The 18,832-nt window shown below is 48.0% G+C and overlaps 1 protein-coding gene and 1 long non-coding RNA gene across 3 annotated transcripts in view; one reads left to right on the forward strand and one right to left on the reverse strand.

The window, feature by feature from the left end:
• The window catches only part of pnt (ETS transcription factor pointed), a 325,056-nt gene that overhangs the window by 172,268 nt on the left and 133,956 nt on the right, over positions 1-18,832 (reverse strand). The gene's annotated exons all lie outside the window — the stretch shown is intronic.
• LOC146185247 (uncharacterized) overlaps positions 1-18,832 on the forward strand; it is a 130,646-nt gene that overhangs the window by 82,003 nt on the left and 29,811 nt on the right. The window lies entirely within an intron of this gene.

Consider the following 18,832-nt stretch of genomic DNA (forward strand, 5'->3'; position numbering starts at 1 on the left):
TCGCCAAGCTCTCCACGACGACGGCGTTCTCTCACTTCGAGCGGGCAAAACACGATTTGTTCCAGCTTTTATCAGCACCTTTTCCACGTCGCGGACAAAGACAAATTTCGAAGCCGAATATCCGCAAAGAGATCACTTTCAGTGTTGGATTATCCGTGCCAACTCTGTCAAGGCACTAAAAAAAAAAAAAAAAAAAAAAAAAAAAAAAAAAAAAAAAAAAGCTCTTAATGATTAGTAAAACCAGCAGGCAAGCTAGTGGTTTTGCCCGCCTAATGTTCCAGCCGGGTTCTTTACATACCGTAGTCAATAAATGCAAACCGACTTCTACAAAAACTAATTTGTTCAGGAGTCCATTTCGTATCGGAACGGCTGGCCCCGACGCCGAGCCTCGAAATCACGCCGTTGCTTTGAGGAACGCCAGCGCCACGCTGAGCAGCGAAAAACCACCTCCGAACCACTGTGCCGGCTTCCTCGTTTCGGCAAGGACACCTATCCAGTGTGCCGGCAGAAACGTTCAATGGCACGCGGAATGATTAAGCTGCCCATCTCACGGAGTCGAATGGCCAGAAGAAAGGTATGGCCCAAATTTTAGCCGTCTCCTTCAGCCCAGGACGAGAGGCCATCTGTCAGGGAGATCCCCGCCGGATGAGGCAGTGTTCTACAAGTCTACGTACATCTAGCAATAGTTGCGTCATTTTTCTGGCAAGGTCCCTCTTCCCCGCAAACCTCCAGACATACCTTGATGGCACCCCGGACGACGCGGTATAAAGGAGGCCGAGAAGGAGTGCGCATAAAAAGAGAAAGGACGAAGAAAGTGGCGCGCAGGAACAGAGCGGAGGAGTTCAAGAGCACCGCGCTCGTCCTTCGAGGGAAGTGGGTGTCATCAACGCCACAAGAGCAACAAGAAAGCGGGCTATTTTCAATCCCTGTCTCTAATGTTCCCTCTGAGATAGGAGAGAGTGCACCACGGCGAGTGGCGTGTATATAAGAAGCCGCCGCCGCCGCGAGGCATTGTTCGCTGACACAGGAGGAAAAAAAAAAAAAAAGAGTTGTCTCTCTATAATCGCTCTTTGTCGGGCCATTCGCGTATATAGCATGCAACTTAATGTCTGTGATTTTTTGCTTTTACTGCAAATAATTAGAAAGCGCTTCTTGTGTGAGCACTAGACGCCATCATTAGTACTTCTCACAAATGTACAGACCGCACTAGCGCATCTTTGCTTCTTCCGACTGACTATAGAGAGATTATTCTTCGACATCAGTATACCGAATCATGTCAGACTCAAATCCTTCGCCGTCCTGATCCATACCACCCTCGTGACAATAACAATACTAAATAACGGTTTGTACACCTATCATTTTTGGCTTAGTACACTGACAGTTAACAGTGCAATGCTTTCTTTAGTGAGGACACAAAACACAACTCGTGGTGAATTGATTCGATCCATTTTATAACTGTCAGTTCTAAAGATAGTGAGCATCAATAACAGACGACTGCAGTGTGCTATTATTTAGCAGCTGTTGCGGATTAAAAAGCAATGGCGTTCTCAACCGTGAAAGAACAGCATTATCTTTTATTCCCATCGACACGAGGTTGTTGCCATTGTAAAAAGAATAATGTCCCCATAAATTACTCAACCTCGCAAGCGGCTCTTTGCAGTGGTGCGCTTACAAGCTGCAAACGGATAAGAAACAAAAGTAAAAAAGGGAAAAAATAGCAGAGCACATGTCCGTAGTGAATCGGCTCGTGCTTAATGAGCACACCGCTCAACAAAATGCAACCTCAACGACCTAACGACAGGTACAGTTAGACGCTCCCGCTGTTGGTGACACAAGAACTGCGACCCAAGCGAACGATGGATGCACGCACTGCTCCTCTCAGAAGGAAACGACAGCTACCCGAAAGCTGACTAGAAGGGCAGTCTGCTTTACTGCGCTTTCGACGACGTCTATATACGCGAATCAACGCTTGCCATGTGTGAACGATGTGCGCAGTCCACAGGTTAGAAGATCTAACCAGTGGTGCATTCCCAGTGCATAAAGGTTGTTCTGCGCACGCAAAATATCAGGCTAGAAACCATTAAAAAAGAAAAAATGCCTCTCCCGCGCAATTCGCTTCGTTATATAGGCAGCCATCATTTTCAGTGACTCGCTATTATGAATTCTAGCACAAATGAGGCACCCAGTGCGACTCGGCTGCTTGACGCAAGAGAAATGTTTACATATCCAGAAATTTTCTATTTATTCCGGGAGAGAGTTTCAAAATCTCCGCGCATCCTCTTTACAGGGTTGTCTGTGTTTACTATCTATTAGAAATTGCTGCATTCAAAAAATCTCCTACAGTCTAATTACTCGCTATAGAGAAGCTAGATAAACCTCATTTGCTACGCACCGGTAGTTTAGGTCATATATTTCAACATGTTCATAAAGGTATATTAAATAATTCACAGTTGCCTCATAATTAGTTTAAAAAACGCACCATTCGGTTCTTCATGGTAGTTGTAACTACTCGCTGCGGGAGGAAAATAAAAAGTATTTAAAGCAAATGTTTGGCACGCACCGAAAACAAGGCCATTTTTCTCCACAGATGCATAAAAGTATCTTGCAACCTTCTAGAGTTGCTAGACTTTTCCGATTCACGAAGCTGCTGATACACATTCGCATACAAAATAACGGCGCGATAACACCGCACCTTCTAACTGACGACCGCGACTATCGAGAGCAATGGAAGAATGAGAACACCTGCCTTAGCTATGACCACATTAGTTACGGTTAGCCGACCGCATGCTCACCAGTCAAGGAATAAAGTTTGCTACAAAAACGAACGAATCGCTGTGTGAATCCGCCCCATGCGGATTCGTAACGGTACATGCTCTTCCGATCCCTTTTCGCTGCCTCAGCGGGGAGAGATCTAAGCTGGTGCCCCCTACGCTTAGGAGACAACCCCAGTGGGTTTTGACACCTGTTGTCCGGGGAGGGGTTAGCGAAGAGCCCGCCGAGAAATCGACCTTTCACGGCGTAGTGATGGCGGAGAACTTAGTGCACACGCCAACCGAACAGCGCCCACCCACGGCAAACCCACCGGTTGCGCGGGCAGAGAGTACACAAACGTGTCGAACCGTGAAGGCAACGAAGCGAGGCTGGCGCCGATCCTGCGACGGTCGAGGGAGCAAGACTCCCGCTCTAACGACGAGCGAATCGAGAACGCGCAGGCGCTATAGGACGCATTGGGAAACTCTCACAGGCTGCATATCTGAGGTCACTGGTTTGCTGCTGGCTAGCGTTTACCTTAAGCGGTCAAGGACAAGAGTTATGCTGGCAGATAAAAAAACAATGTTATGGAAGTTCGGAGCGGGAGGGAGAAGAATAAGAGAGCAAAAAACCGTTTATTTTCTTTACAATGTGTGCCCTTCATGGCCAAAAGGTGAGAGAGGATACGCCTGCGAGGTTTGACTCAGGCTATACTCGTCTGTGTGCTTAATTCCGTGTACACCTGATGACAATACACGGAACAGCTATACTGGCTGAAGGGGAGGTTCCAGTATGACTGTGATGACGCAGAAAGAAAGCAGGATTGATGAAGTGCGAAAGAGCAGGTAGAACACCAAGGTCGTAACAACAAGCATTCATGTGTCTGTCAAAAAAAAAAAAAAAGGCATATGTTAAGCATGAAAATGAGAATGCTGTAGAGGCATTTACAAAATAAGATTATTTTGAAGTTCGCCTTCCTAACAAAAGCCAGGCTGAGCTAATGTCTTCTTCTGCCGGAAAACGCTGGTAACCTTACCACCAAGGGTGCGCTATGACGCCATCCATGCCACGTGTGCGCCGAGCTTTGGGGCAAGTCCACGGGATACTGTTTTTCGTTTCCTTTTTCTCCGCCACAGTGCACGATGGAGAAAGCACTAATTACTTTCATTCGCAGTTCACAAACGCAATGCTAATGCCCTTCGGAAGAGTTCGGCTTCTCCGTGGAGTATATAAACGACAAGCAGCTAAGTTTGCACGAGCACGCCGCACGTTTCGAGAAAGCCTTCAACTTTAGCTTTTGCGGTCAGTTACTATGGCCCAATCACACTGAAAAAGTTCAGCCAGTCACAATCACGTTCACACCTTCGAAAAGCTCATGACACGTAGAGCACGAACAGGAGCAAGCTGAAAAAAGAAAAGAGTAGGCGCGCCTGCCTCTCTCTGCATCAGTCAAGCGGATTGCGCTGATCAATCAGAGTGCCGGTGGTCGATGACTCCCGCCCTGTCCAGCAGGCCACGCATTTGTAGCGAGCGCCTCCTATCTTTCCCCCGACTGCGAGACCGGGTATTTAAACAGCGGGGCTGAGTATACATATCGCAGCAGCCGCCTCTACGCATAGACGAGACACTCCACGTGGTGGTGGTGAAGCCCGTGGTGGCGTTTGTTCGCAACGGTTGTCGCAGACGACTTGTACCCCCCCCCCCCCCCCCCCCCCCCTCCTTATGTCTCTATATAAGGCAAGCGATTCCCGGTAACACACAGCACCATGGAGACAGCTGTCGCCTATAGCGCTGTTCGGCGTGCAGACTAAACAGCGACGAGTTTGCCCCATTGAGTTTATTCCGCTCCTCGCTCGCTTGCTTACGTGCACTGACCTCTTCATTGTTTTTTTTTTATATATATATACGTTTGTTGATTTGCTCAAACCGGCCTCCTGCGACGGCTGGGCAAACATGAGTTATTCACTTAAAATGACTGCTTAGGAATGAAACTTCCGTGATATTTGATCAACCAACATGTGCTTCGAAGGAAAGATCTGTCACTGAGTTTCGTGTTTTTATTTGCGCTTCTTATATGTCTATTCATGCATCATGTTATTCTTCGAAGGCGGTTCAGTGACCTCTCTGTTTATTCTAAGGGAGAAACCTTAAAACAGTGCGAAAGAGACCTACGTTGTCTGACGGTACAAGCACTGCAAATACACATTTCTCGGTAACACAATGGCCTATACATTATTTTTAATACTTTCTTTCGTATTTCTTCATTTGCAACCTGTAACCTCTTGTACACGAATGTCCTCAGAGTGACTATAAAGACGATCTGCCAAGAGCTGTGAAAAGGAAGACGTGTTTGCAAGAACACTAGGATAAAGAAATAAGGAAAGAAAGATGAGCTGCTGTGAGAACATCAGCTAAAAGTTAAAACTGGCATTCTCAGTGCTTAAGGCTCAAGAGCCCGCGAGCACGAGCGGCCTATATACAGCACTGACAGTGCAACCCAATCAAGAAACGAAGAGTGAGCGAAGAAGAGAATCGGAAAGAGTAGATCCCTTTCGTGCGTCATTTCGTGCCCAGAAGAAAGGAAAGGCAACGCAAGAAAAGCAGACAGATAAACAACGCCGACGAAAGGCGCGCACGCGCAGACACTAATGGCGACGTGGGCAGAGAAGCCTGCAGAGTCGAGACGCGCAAAGACCCTCCTCCGCGGAATGGTTGGGAGAAGCCTCCTAGACAAAACACAGCGCAGTTGTTTGGGTGACGGCAAGCGCGCGTTGCAAGTGGATACTAGTTGCCCGCAGGAGAGCGCGCGGGTATAGGCACGGCTGATTCTCCCCTGCCGCTCACCACATGCACACGACGTTGGGCTCAGCTGTATGCAAGGGGGCTGTGTAGAAAATAAAACAAAACAAAAAATGTGAAACAGAAAGAGATATATGTTTGCCTCACGCCGGCAACCGCTTTAACTCTTGCTGACGAGCTGTGTAATCTACAGGCTTTGAAAACCGCTGCGTAGAGAAAAACATGTTCGCACTCAGCGGCGGCAGCTCTCACACAAGTATATAAGCTAGTGAGTGGTGACGAAACCTGGACAAGAGAACGTCAGCGCACTGCGAATGTGCATAGCTGCACTCTTAATCTGGTTCCATATACGTGTTAAAAAAGTTGCAGTTATTAGTGAAAGTTCCGTTTATATCTGGAACTTTTTGTCCCCTATGTGGTACCAGATAAGAGTGTAGTTTTTTGCCTTGTGTGGAACCGACCCGCCCGGTCGCACGCTGGCTGTGTTTTGATAGTTTGTTCGGCCCATTGAGTGCGCTCAAACGACGTTTTTCATGAGGCATGTGCGCCTGCAGCACATAAGCGTGAGAGGAAAAAAAAAAGAAAAAACAAACATCCAGGCATTCGGTAAATCAAAGCGTAAACGGCATGGAAAAGTACGGCGCAGTTGGTGGGAATGCACTACGTCAATGTTATCGGCATCCAAGCCCTTAGCGTTGAACTGCCACCTGTGTGCTAATGATGATAACGTGGTTCTGCGTAAATGTGCACTCGAAGGTGTGCTCTCAGCTTGGCCTTTATTGGGGCTCACATGTTTCCGACTTTGAGTGAAAAGTTGGATACTGAAGCTCAAGGGTTTATTTTCTCTCTCTCTCTCTCTCTCTTTTTTTTTTTTTTTTTTTTTTTTTTTTACACAGTCATCTGTCGCTGAATAGGCGCAACAAGGGTCACACTTTTGACGTCAGCCAAGCGGAATTCCGACACAGGCAGGGGAATGATTATGAAATTACTTTTGTCTGATGAGGGCGTTGAATAGCAGAGGTGTAAAGTGGTGTTCCGGTTCAAATTACTATACCACGCATCAGCCAACCCATGCTTCGAAATGCAGTTGCAGTTGCGAGGTCAAAAATGAATTCCATAGTTCAAATACTTATGAGAAGATACCAGGAAAAGCAAAACCTTTTTTTTTTTTTTTTTAAGTGGAGGCAGGAAAAAAAAACGCAATGAAAATGTACCATTTACAAAGCGAAAACGACTGAAAGATTTGCTTAAGTCGGTCGAAGTGGCCGTCCTTCAAATACAAAGAGAAGCGGTGCCGAGTTCTCATTTCAAAGTGCACCTCACTTTCGGAGTTCAGAGGACGCATGTCTATGGCTGATCTGCAGCAAGTAAACGACCTGCGCTCAGAGAAGCAAAGATAACCCATATCTCACACTGCGGGGCGATGTTATCTCGTTGGCTCTGTTAAGCGCCCAGCAACCCGAGACCAGTGCCCGTAGCGTACGCTGACAGCAGCTAGCGCTGTTTCAGCTACTACCAAGCGTGCATTAAGTCAGGACTGTCAGGCAGGCAAGCACCCTGAGTTCCGAAGAAAACGTCGGGGCATCGCCCGTAACATCTCTGCCCCAGAAGGCGGCGCGCGCAAACCGCCTCCGCTTGCAGCGTCGACAGGCAGCCGTAAGCACCACCGCAGACTCCCACGCGTCCACAGCAGCTCTTCTCCTGAGCCTCGCAGCAGCAGGGTGTGCTGTCAGAAGAAGCGAGGACGCCGTACTCGCGGCTGGCCTCGGACGTCTCCGTTCTGTTCTATTCCCGAAATACGCAGTGTACCCGACGCTCGCGCGGCATATGGTACCAAGGCTCTTGCGACCTTGTGTCGTTCTACGGGGGAGGTAAAACAAACAAACAAACCCGCTTGAACAGAACCGTTCGAAAGCGCAGCGCACGTCGTCAACGGCTGAGGACGATTAGACAGCATCTGACAGCGAGCGAGTTTGAAAATATCGCATTGCAATGGCTACTGACTGTGATGGCTTGAGGCGATGGCTTAAGGTGCAGGTGGCACATGCTCAAAGCATCCATGCGACCGGAACCACTCCGACTGTCTTGCTACCGCTACCCGCGATACATTAGTGGTGCGGGGAGTCTACTCCAATTAGACTCAACTACACTCTGTCTTGCTACCGCTTACCCGCGATACATTAGTAGTGCGGGGAGTCTACTCCAATTAGACTCAACTACACTCTGTCTTGCTGCCGCCAACAAATATCAGCACGCGTACGAAGGCGAACAATGTCTACGCACAAATGCAGTCGAGCTGCTTAGGCAACGATCTCAGTGTGGGATCCGGCCTTACTGTGTATACCTCAGAGCCAGAGTTACCTAATCACAAATCGAAGTACATATCTGCAAAGTCTGCGAGACTCGGGAGAGGTCCTGTCTGCCATTAGATGCTTCGAGGTCGCAGATGCCGATGAAAGAAGAGGTATATGAATCCGGAAAATCATTGGCAAATATTGCCTCCAATGCTTCGGCATTAGCTCTAACCTCTATGCACTGCATGGTTTTGTGAGAGACGATATAATAGATTTAGCGAGTAAGCCGTCTCTATTAGACTACCTTCAGCACGCTACCCAACGCGCGAGGCGCTTCACGTTTTGAAGCGCGGGCGTTTGAAAAGACCACGGCCGCGTCGCCCTCGTTTCGTCTCGCTGGCGAAAGCGTGCGAGGCAGGCCACACGTATATCCGGAGAAGACGTGCTTTTTCATGCCGCGCAGCCCAGGCGCACGTCGCTGTCAGTGCAGGACGCCCCCGCGTCAAAAGGCGTCTGACTGGCAAGGATCGTGTATACGTATACGCCTGCGTGCGTGTGTATGTGTGTTCCCGCGAGAGTCTGGTAGGGTCATCTCTCGGGTCGCTTTTACGATCGCAGATAAGAGCCTGCAGCGACGGGCTGCAGTTATCGGCCGAACGCGAGAAAGAGGTACACACACGTGGCCCTGCTGCCAATAGCCTGCGCCTCGCCTCCCAGCAGGTCCCGCAGTCGGCGGCGCAAATGCTGCGCAGATAGCGTCCTACCACTCCAGCCCCGTACGAGCTCGTGTCGAAGCTGCGCTTGTTTGGATGTGGCCCTGAGAAAAATCTCGCTTTGCTTAGCTGAGACCAGACCCATATGGCTATCGGGCATGGAAGTTTCGGTCAACCATCGAACTAAGAATTCCGTCTAGTGCTTGTTCAGCTTGTTCTTTCTCTCCTAGACATCAATGAATCTTAGCGCCTACGATCACCTCATTTAAATGGACCTAAGCGTGCCTATAAAATAACCGACGTTACAATAAGGTCGAAGCAGCAAGGACGCTGGAGCACCTCTGTGAAACATTGAAGGCCGCAGGTCTATACCGGACTTGACTCAGCGCAGGCTCAGCATCAATAGCAACGAGCAGGAGGCAGGACATTAAAGCCCAGTACACATGATTCTGGTAGTGGCCGAGCTGGCAGGATTCCACTAGCGATGAAACTGGCAGCTGCTGACTGACACACACACACACACACACACACACACACACACACACACACACACACACACACACACACACACACACACACACACACACACACACACACACACACACACACACACACACACACACACACACACACACACACACACACACACACACACACACACACACACACACACACACACACGCACGCACGCACGCACGCACGCACGCACGCACGCACGCACGCACGCACGCACGCACGCACGCACGCACGCACGCACGCACGCACGCACGCACGCACGCACGCACGCACGCACGCACGCACGCACGCACGCACGCACGCACGCACGCACGCACGCACGCACGCACGCACGCACACACACACACACACACACACACACACACACACACACACACACACACACACACACACACACACACACACACACACACACACACACACACACACACACACACACACACACACACACACACACACACACACACACACACACACACACACACACACACACACACACACACACACACACACACACACACACACACACACACACACAGGCGACATTTCTGCAAATAATCAGCAGCAGATTGTTTTGTGTCGTTAAACACCTACACGAAGAAACGCCTCAACAGAGAAGATCGACTCTCCAAGAGGTCAGCTGCAAGGCAAGCGGCCAGCGCAAGCCTGAAAAACAGGCTGCATATTGTGGAAAAGAAACAAAGTAAGAACAAACCCGAAACGAGCAGTGGCGCAAATGATGCTCGCGTAAGTTGATACCAGTATTCGTTTGTTTGTCTTTCTTTTTATATTCCTTCTGCGTGAGCGGTTAAACAATCTCATCTTTAACAAAAATAATAAAACGAAAGACGACAGGGCCGGCCTGCCGTGTGAAGGACACTGACTGCCGAGTAACATCCCACCAAGAATGTTTGTTGGCACAGAGGAGAGCCAGTTCTGCAGCGTGTTCGCAATGAGAGAAGATCGCATTGTACAGCGGTGGTGTGTTAGGGCGTGACGAATGGGTCTCGGGTGCCCCGGGTTTGCGCTAAACTTAGCGTTGCGAAGGGCGCTCCGCCTCGTAACGTCTGCGTGAGCGATCCTTTCAGTCTCTGTTCCTGCAAATACACGATATTGGTTCGCTATTTCCCTTGCCTGAACTATCATTTTGCTAATCAGCACTGCTGTTACAATAAACGAATATCGGCTTAAATGCAAATCGCTGCCATACAAGAAACGGCTTAGTGAAAAAAAAAATTATAATAATAAAAAAAATAACACGATGGGTATTTTTAGCATGCCTTTTGTAGAAGTACTGTCTGGCATCGTCACAAAGTATCTTGGGGAATCTGTTGCTGCAGCAACCCAACGTGCAGTTTCACACCCAGATGATATTACAATGCAGCTCTTAGGGGCCCGTTCGGCGGTTGGGCTGCATCGCCGTTTTATGGGAGCAAATTTTCTTTACCACCGAGCGAAAGAAAGTCACAACCAAAGATCATTTCTGAGAGAAAGAAAAAAGAAGAACCACGAGAGAGTGGATCAGAGCTCAGGCTCTTCTTTATATTCTTTTGAGAAATTATCTTTTGCTCGAGAGAAATATAGATTCTTTTGTGACTACTCATACATACACACATCTTTCAAATCCCCTTCCTCAATATATCGCGAAAACACTTAAATCCTAGCAGCGTAACTGCTTGAAATAACTTAAATAATACGACAGTGGCTCAACCTTCCCTTTTACCGCCAGCATCGATCTTCTGATGGCGCAAAAGCTCAGATATGCCTTTTTTTTTTCTTTTTTCTTTTTAGCAGTGCGTTGCGTTGAAGAATATCGTTATTTGTTTTTTTGTTGACTTGACCGTGTACTTTGCCTTCGTTTTGTTTTGTTGCCTGGGATTATTTTCGTGTCTTGTTACTTTCTCACTACGTTAAAATCTCTTGCATATTGCAGTATCTGTAAATGAATAAATAAAGAAAGAAATAAGAAATAGCGGCGCTCCAATTCTGCACTTTGGAGAATCTAATAGTATTTAAATTTTCTTACGCTCCCGCCATTATAATATATGCCTACGATCTGCGCAACAACGATTTCATCATTTTTGTTTGCACGTTCCCTAATTATTATTATAGTTTATCTATACGGCCACTTAAGAGACATTACTAAGCACCATGGTGCGAAGTTAAGGAATCGTAAGCGTAATTATCTTGGATCCCGTTATTAACGTTCAACTCATTTGTGCTACAATATGCCGATTACAAGATACCTAATTTCCCACCTTCGAACACAGTCACCGAGGAATTTCTTTAGTCAAAATACTGCGCACAGAAAAGGCAATATTCTCAAGGTTAATAAGCTCACCCATGTAGAGGTACAAAGTTTCTACACCGTACTGCGCCGGTAGACTTCCACGATAGGGAAGCATGACTCGTTAGCTTCTCGACGCACGTGGAATCAGCGAGAAAGGCGTCCAAACGGCAGCAAAAGCCACCGTCAGCGAAAAGCAACGTAATAAAGTGAAGCCAGACTGCAGCCTTTGAGCTGGAGAGACGAGAGTTCGCTCCCATGGCCCGCACTCTGAACAGTCGCGGATGCATGAGCAGGTGGTGGCAAATGCGTTGAAAAACAAAAAAAGTTTGCTGGAATAGTGTAGCACTCTTTCGACCTTGAGTCCGGCGTACAAGCGAGCTTATTCAAGTTCCACATTGCACAGCTATTGTTTCATGGTCACCGAAGAAAGCCTAGTGCCCCAGCCAACGTTAGCCAAATATTCAAAACATAACTGAACAAAATAAGTTTCGGAGACAAATTCAACAACGGTGTGAGACCACTTATGTAGGAAGTCAGAGTATTTTCCATCTGATGTTGATTCTGAGGACGGCGCAGAAGGGACATCAGCTATGAACCAACTAGCCCAAGCCAAACTACTTCTTGAGCGTATTTTCTATCTTCTTTAAATGAACAAAAAAAAAACATAAATAAAGAGACTTTTCAACTATTGCTTTCTCGTGAAAACTCTGGTGTCAAACCATAGTGTTCTCTTCACCTAACCACGAAAAACGAAAAATAAAGGAACATCTAATTCATCTAATCTTTACTCATGTATGCTGCAAACCAGTATTTTCCGCATTGAAAAGAAAGCGCGAGAAATATTTTTAAACATACCACGGTGACCATGCGCTCTCGAACGCTGAATTTCTGAACAAAGCCTCATTCGATCGTACCGTAAATGCGACAGAGAGAAAAAGAAAATAAAAATAAAGCGGGGTTTGACGACTGAATTGAAATGCCTGGCACCTGGCTGCGTTCAGTGCGCAGGTGAAGCTGGTGCGCTGGATAGTTGTGATAGGCAGGCAGAATCGGTGTGCCTGTAGTTGTCGGCTCTAGTGTTTGATCTCTTCGTTTTCGCCGGAAAGACGAAAGCAAGACATACTACGCGCAGTGGTCAATAATGATGGTCGAAGCTGTCTAGATATATTACGTTTCTCTATGACTGCAGAGTGTTTTTTCGACAAGTGTGTGGTTCTGAAAAGCAAGTAATCGGAGCTTTGATTTCTTCCTTTAAGATTAGTATCGAATTAATGTAGCAACTGATCATAATACAAATGCTTTCTGTTCTGTTGAGATAATTAATTTCTAAACGTATTTCCGAAAGCTAGAAGAAGCCCACCGTGATAAAGCTACCGCTTCAATTTTACTACGGAGTTGTGCGCAATTGCGCTTATGTCACACTGCAAAGAAAGGCAGTTTGCATTGAGCAATTAAAAAACAAACGACAAAGGACATGCGCTCCAGTGTGTGCTTTCGTCAAGAAGCGGTAGTTGTTCCATTTGTGCCCGACTATTGCGAGACTTGTTTTCGTCAGTCAAGCCTAACCCGAGCCTGTATGACGCATTAGATAAATGCGCGAACTCCGACGAAATGTTGGCGTACTGGTGACTTTTCCTCATAGGGAAGTATTGAATGCTGAAGTGGCACTGAAACAGGAATCTATATTTACACCCTGCTTTGTGAGCCTGCTGCATGTGTTTCCGCTTTGCACAAAAGAAGCCCAGTGCGTGATACACGCGCCTTTGAATGCTTTATTCCGGCCTCTTATACTTTTTCAAATGTTAGTCTCCGTCGCTCTACTTTAAGCTGCTAGGCCGGACTTCAAGTAAGCAGAGCAGGGCTTCGCTGTTGCTAACAGCCCAGGAAAGCACTTGCACGAGTTCGACTTCTATCAGTTGTAGATATGAGACTGGTTGGAAAAAGCGCATAGGAACTGGCATTACGCACTTGTGTGACAATTTTATGGAGCTACGCGTTGCCTTTTTTTCTGAGAATGTTTCCGATGCATTTCCTTATTAGCTACACAGAGTATTTTTGCGGGAAGCAGCCTTTTCCTCGTATTTACCTGTGGCAGCTTCCCTTCTCTTCCTCAGACTCTTGCTTCTTCCCATTTTGTTTTACCACGCCTACGTCATTCATTGCAAACTGCAGAGTACTGCGCTGCGACAGGTGCAGTATATCCTTTCGAGATGCTTCGATACATAAGATAGCCATAAAGCTATTGAGTGCTTATTTGTCTACGGACATTCGTGGTTTACAACCTCGTGGAAACAATTTCAGCATTAAAAAGTAAAATAATATCAGAACTATATTGAAGTAATAAACGTTGCCCTGTGTAAAAAAAAAAAAATCAAATGGTGGGAAAATTCGAAAGCCAGACTCACAGAATAAAAATTCGCGTAACCTCACCGAGGTTGGGGTAGTTATGACGTCCGGTTGCTAGGCCCTCTTCGGTTTTCCGTTAAATACGCGGTACGAAAACATTTGACAACAATCCAATTTTCAGCGAACATCAGGGTAGGTCCATGTACTGCACCTGAAAGCCAGGCGCATGCCTGGTGCTGGAATCCTGACTGGGCCTAAGTCTTACTTAGCAGTGAGCTGTTAGAGAGATGCTTCGTTACAAGGTGACCTCCTGTCCTTTGCATCCCCTCCCTTAGCAGAGCGAGAGGAGATGGGATGGAAATTTTTCGAACTTATGTCCGAACCGGAGGAAAAAAGATAGGGGGAGGATCAATCTGCGCCTTAAGAGTAAACGCGAAAGCTCAACTGTTTTGTGGAAAAGGCGGTGTGTCATAATCCTCGGTGGCCACCTGACCCACGCCATAAGGGGACACTAAGGGACACCTCCTTTACTACAGGCATCCTTGCCGAAAACTCTCCCGCTACGTTCCTTTCATACCGACAACTCCCGACGACACCCGAGCCGATACTTGGGTACGGGAACGGTATTTGGACCGAAAGAGTTGTGTATGCTCTCGCATAATATTCAATATAGTTGACTATGCTTACTTCCTTTTTCTGACAAGCTACCACCCTCGCCAGTGCTCACGAACCACTGGTGACTGTTTGATTGCAAGAAGACGTTTCGGATTTCCACAAAAAGGTATTACACATTGCATGGATAAGTACATTCGCAAATCGCTTTCGCAAACAGGAACAGTCCAATAGCATCCGCGACTCCTTGCACGCAAGTGACCTCTCAGCTGGGCCCTTGTGCACGTGCAAAATGCGCATTGCCAGGCACACACGAAGGCCACCGCGGCCGTACGAGGCCCCGGCGCTAGCGCCGTGATCTCGGGGCGTATCGTTATGCCGCGCGTGAGGCCCGCGGGGAGCGGCGAAAGACCTCCGGCAGGCCAGAGCAGGCCACGCGCGTCTCGCCGACCTCCGGCCCAATGTCAGCCCCCACCGAGCGGCCGTGAAAGTCTGCCGGCCCCCTTCACTCTTCAGGTGAGCAGCAGCGCGCGTGCCTTGCGGGTCAAGTGCGGCGGCTGCCATCGGCACGACGCACGCCGACTCGGTCGCGCCGGCACTGCACTCACGCTCGCTGTTGCAGCCGCCGGACAAGGCGCGCCCACTCAGCGTTGGCGGCGCCGAGAAGGATTTGGGAGGATGCACGTTGCTCCAGGGCACCTGTAAATGTTTTTACCACCGTCGGGCCACACAAAGCAATGACCACTGGATTTCAACTGTCCGCGATCAAAAGTTCCCTTACCATCTGAGGACTGGCATAAATAACTGCGTAGTACACTCCAGAAGCGCGTGGCAGGAAATGTTTGAGAGGCAGGTAACAACTGAATTAATTCCTGAGACAAGCGATTCAGCTTCATGATGATGATGATGATGCTCAGGGCCATACCCTTTGAAACGGAATAGGCTGCGTCAGAACCGCGCCTTCCTCTATACTTCTACAAGTGTCCCAGTGCCAGGAAAATTGGTCTTTGGCGCTACATTTCGTAGAGCTGCACTTGCGCCAATAAAAAATAAATAAAAAAAGCAACCAGCTTCATTATTACATCCCTACTGACGACAGAACTTAAAAGCACTGCGTTCTGAAACTGCTTTATTACCAGCTCGAACTGGTGTAGCTACCAGGAGGCGTGCTTTTGAAGAAATCGGCAAATAAAGCAAGGATGACCCCGCAACGCGAATAAAATGAAGCCCGGACAGGTTCTGACCGATAACGAACCAGCTGACCTCCCTGGCCACAACAATGCCCCGCACCATTACTAAGGGTGGCGTGACTCTGAAAGCGTACAGGGCGTCAGCTTGACAGCTGCATTCATTACAGGCCAAGGACGTGCGGCGGCCTGAGCGCGAGACGACGCCCGCCGAGTAGAGTTAAAATACCTCCACGAATACTTTCGAGACGCACCAAGTACCGGCAGCGAATCAGCCAAATGTATACCGTCAGTTTTCTGCAATAATTCAGAAGAAATACGTGAATAAGAAGTGGACCTGGTCACGTCATATCGTTTCTGGGACGAGCAGTTCTGCAAAAAGTAAAAGCGACGAGAAGGAGCAGAAGGAATCTAGGTTGCAATATCCACAACAAGCGACCGACTCGAAGTGAATCGAGGTGGCACCGAAGAGCAATTTCTGCGAGTCGCCGAGGTAAAACGCGATCGCTGGAAATTCCATTCTAAATAAACTTCCGAAAGATGCGTGTTACTAAAGCGCCAGAACACGCAATTGTTATCCTCGTAAGGTTGGCATCGCAGCGGTGGCACAGTGGTTAGGGTGCTTGACTGCTGGTGCCAATTGGACGCAGGTTCACGGAAAGTACTGCGCCCGTGTTTTGTGTGACGTCAGTGCACGTTAAGAGCCCCAGGTGATCGAAATAACCCGGGGCCTTCCACTACGGCACCCCTAAAAGCCGGATTCAGTCGTTTTGGGACGCTCATCCATATATAAACCAGTCAACCAGGCAGCAGGATGAGAAACGTGCATGTATTGGGTCCTGTTAAAGCGGCCGCTGACATGAGAGCAAACGTCTGCGAAGAATGTCAAGTAGTGACACCCTCAAAATGACCGACTTTGGACTGGCCTCTCCTGTACTATAATCAACCAAAATCTGCCAGCCGAACACATAAGAGGACACACGAAGTTACCTAGATCCAGATTCGGAGCTGCAACCTACAAGAAACATCGGGTGTTCGAATCACATCTCCTTGTCACTGCGTTCATTCGCAAGCGATAAATTCAGTAACCTTTTGCAGCACATTTGAACTATAGGACTGCAGTGGTTTTGAACTGCAGTCACCGTCTCCAACCTCTCGCAAACCTTGGCTGGCACAATGGCCTGCTGGGAAGAAAACGTCTTCAGTTTCTCCAAAGTGATCATTGCTTCAACTAATCATGGCTAACCAGCACGCATGCGTACGAGTTTCCTGGAGCTAAAAGGCCTAGTATAGGGCTAAATGTCTGGCTATGGCTCATGGCTGTGGAGCCAACTGAGCGTACAAAGCCAGCTATGGATTCGGCTGGCTACAAGCTTATTTAGATAGCCATTTCATTCTCAAGCTAAACGACGGTCACTTTTCGTCACATGGTAACGAAGCGTGGTTCTCAACGAGAAAAAAAAAAGAAAAAAAGAAAAAAAAAAGAAGCGACAAAAATTACCGGTTGGATTGTTTGCAGTGCTCAGTATAACCTGCGAGACAAAGGACGACGCCGCGGAAGATGTTCGTAGAACTGAAGTCAGCAATACACTGAAATTCAATAAAATGAAGGGCGCCTGCGTAGCATTCAATGGAGCTTCTGCGGGGGGAAGGAAGCGAGGGGATTCAAGAAAATTCATACAACGGAATACTTCGTTCAATGTCGTTCGTTCAAGTGGTATTTTACTGTGCTCTGAAGTGCTATGGATAACCAGCTAAAAGACTCGTAAGCATATTTAGAAGTAGATGGCCAATGCGTATAACACAGGCAGCGCAATGCGCGTTTGACTACCATATGTGATGCCAAACACAAAGATGTCTTCAGAAAAGTATGAGCAGCAAGCAATGAAGTATTATATGACGTATTTGTGAGTTGATTGATTGAACGTCCTTTATTGAATAGAAAGGCTCATGGCCATGGATGAGGATAAAGAGGAATAGGCAGAATTTTAAAGGACGCTTCAGTATTTATATGTAACGAGCTTTTGTATAGATTACGTTCCGCGGGGCCCTACAGGCTCTGCCCTTTCACTTTTGTATCAATAAATGCTGTTCATCATTATCATCACCGTCCCCTTTACTTCGTCCCTGGAAGGATACTAATAGCCAACGCGCAACTCAGGGATGCTGAAGCCCGACACATGACCCACCTTTTGCTGCTGGCAGCAGCCGTGTACCGGCGTCCGCCGACAGCGTTCTGCTTTTTTAAGTGAGGAAAACAACCTGCGTCTCGATCGAATTCATGCTAAGAGAAGTCACGGGGGAAGAACCGGATTAGACGGCTGCCTAGACGCGTGCCCCGAGCGAGTGGACGTCGCGGAGTCACCTGCGCCGCCACCGCCCTCGCGGCGGCGTTGCCCATCGCGATCGAAACGGCCCCAGTGGGCCTCGTGCCAGGTGCAAGCGGCGAGCATCGCCGCGGGCCCAAGCGCCGCATAAAAACACCGCACTGCCGCGGGCTTGCGCCCCGATTGCAAAAGTCACCCAGCGCTGCAATGGCCGCAGATGTGGAAAGAATGACGCTGATAACGCCAGCAACGAGGGCGCAGATAGCGATTGGGACCGGAGCTGCTGCCACGGTGCGCCTGTGTTTCTCAGCCGCGGTAAGGACGACGGCTGACGGTATTCGCATATGGCCATACACCACGAGCGGATTGGAAGCAAGCAACAAACAGTACACTCCCTGTTCTGAATCCCTAGCTTGTGTCCCTGGTTTCGGTCCTTGGTCTGGGTACAGAGTCCGGAGCCTTTTTGTTTTCCTTATTTGCATGGTTCGAGTGCTTATGTGTCGATCCGTGTCTGTGCCTTTAGTTTGGGTGCTTTGTGACCCGTAGTAGATTAACGCATTGTAGCCTGACAAACTTATGTGGACCACGTACTGCGAAGTGAAATGGCATGTTATCTGAACTAATGAACAAATTATGATGGCTGCAGAACAAGCGCACCGCACCTTGAAGTTTAAAAGCTGCTTTCTTGCCTCAGACGTAGCCACCCTACTCGAAGTTTACTAGATACCGATACGTATGAAAAATAAAACAGGAGATTTACACTCTCATAAAGAGATTCCCATATTTCTTTTTTTTTTTTTTGCACTTATCCGCGTGAAATGTATCGAACTCACATATAACATATATTGCAGTTACTCCAAGTCACGGTGTAAGAAGTAGCTTACACCGTGCTCCAAATTGATCTAACAGCCAGAGCAACAGCTCAAAATGCCGCTCGCCAAATGAGCGAGGAACGAGGCACCAACAAAAGATGGTCGTCAATGAAGAAACACGTATG

The sequence above is a fragment of the Amblyomma maculatum genome, chromosome 6 (assembly GCF_055883805.1).
Source record: "Amblyomma maculatum isolate TAMU_Amacu chromosome 6, ASM5588380v1, whole genome shotgun sequence".
In the NCBI taxonomy this organism is placed as follows: domain Eukaryota; kingdom Metazoa; phylum Arthropoda; class Arachnida; order Ixodida; family Ixodidae; genus Amblyomma; species Amblyomma maculatum.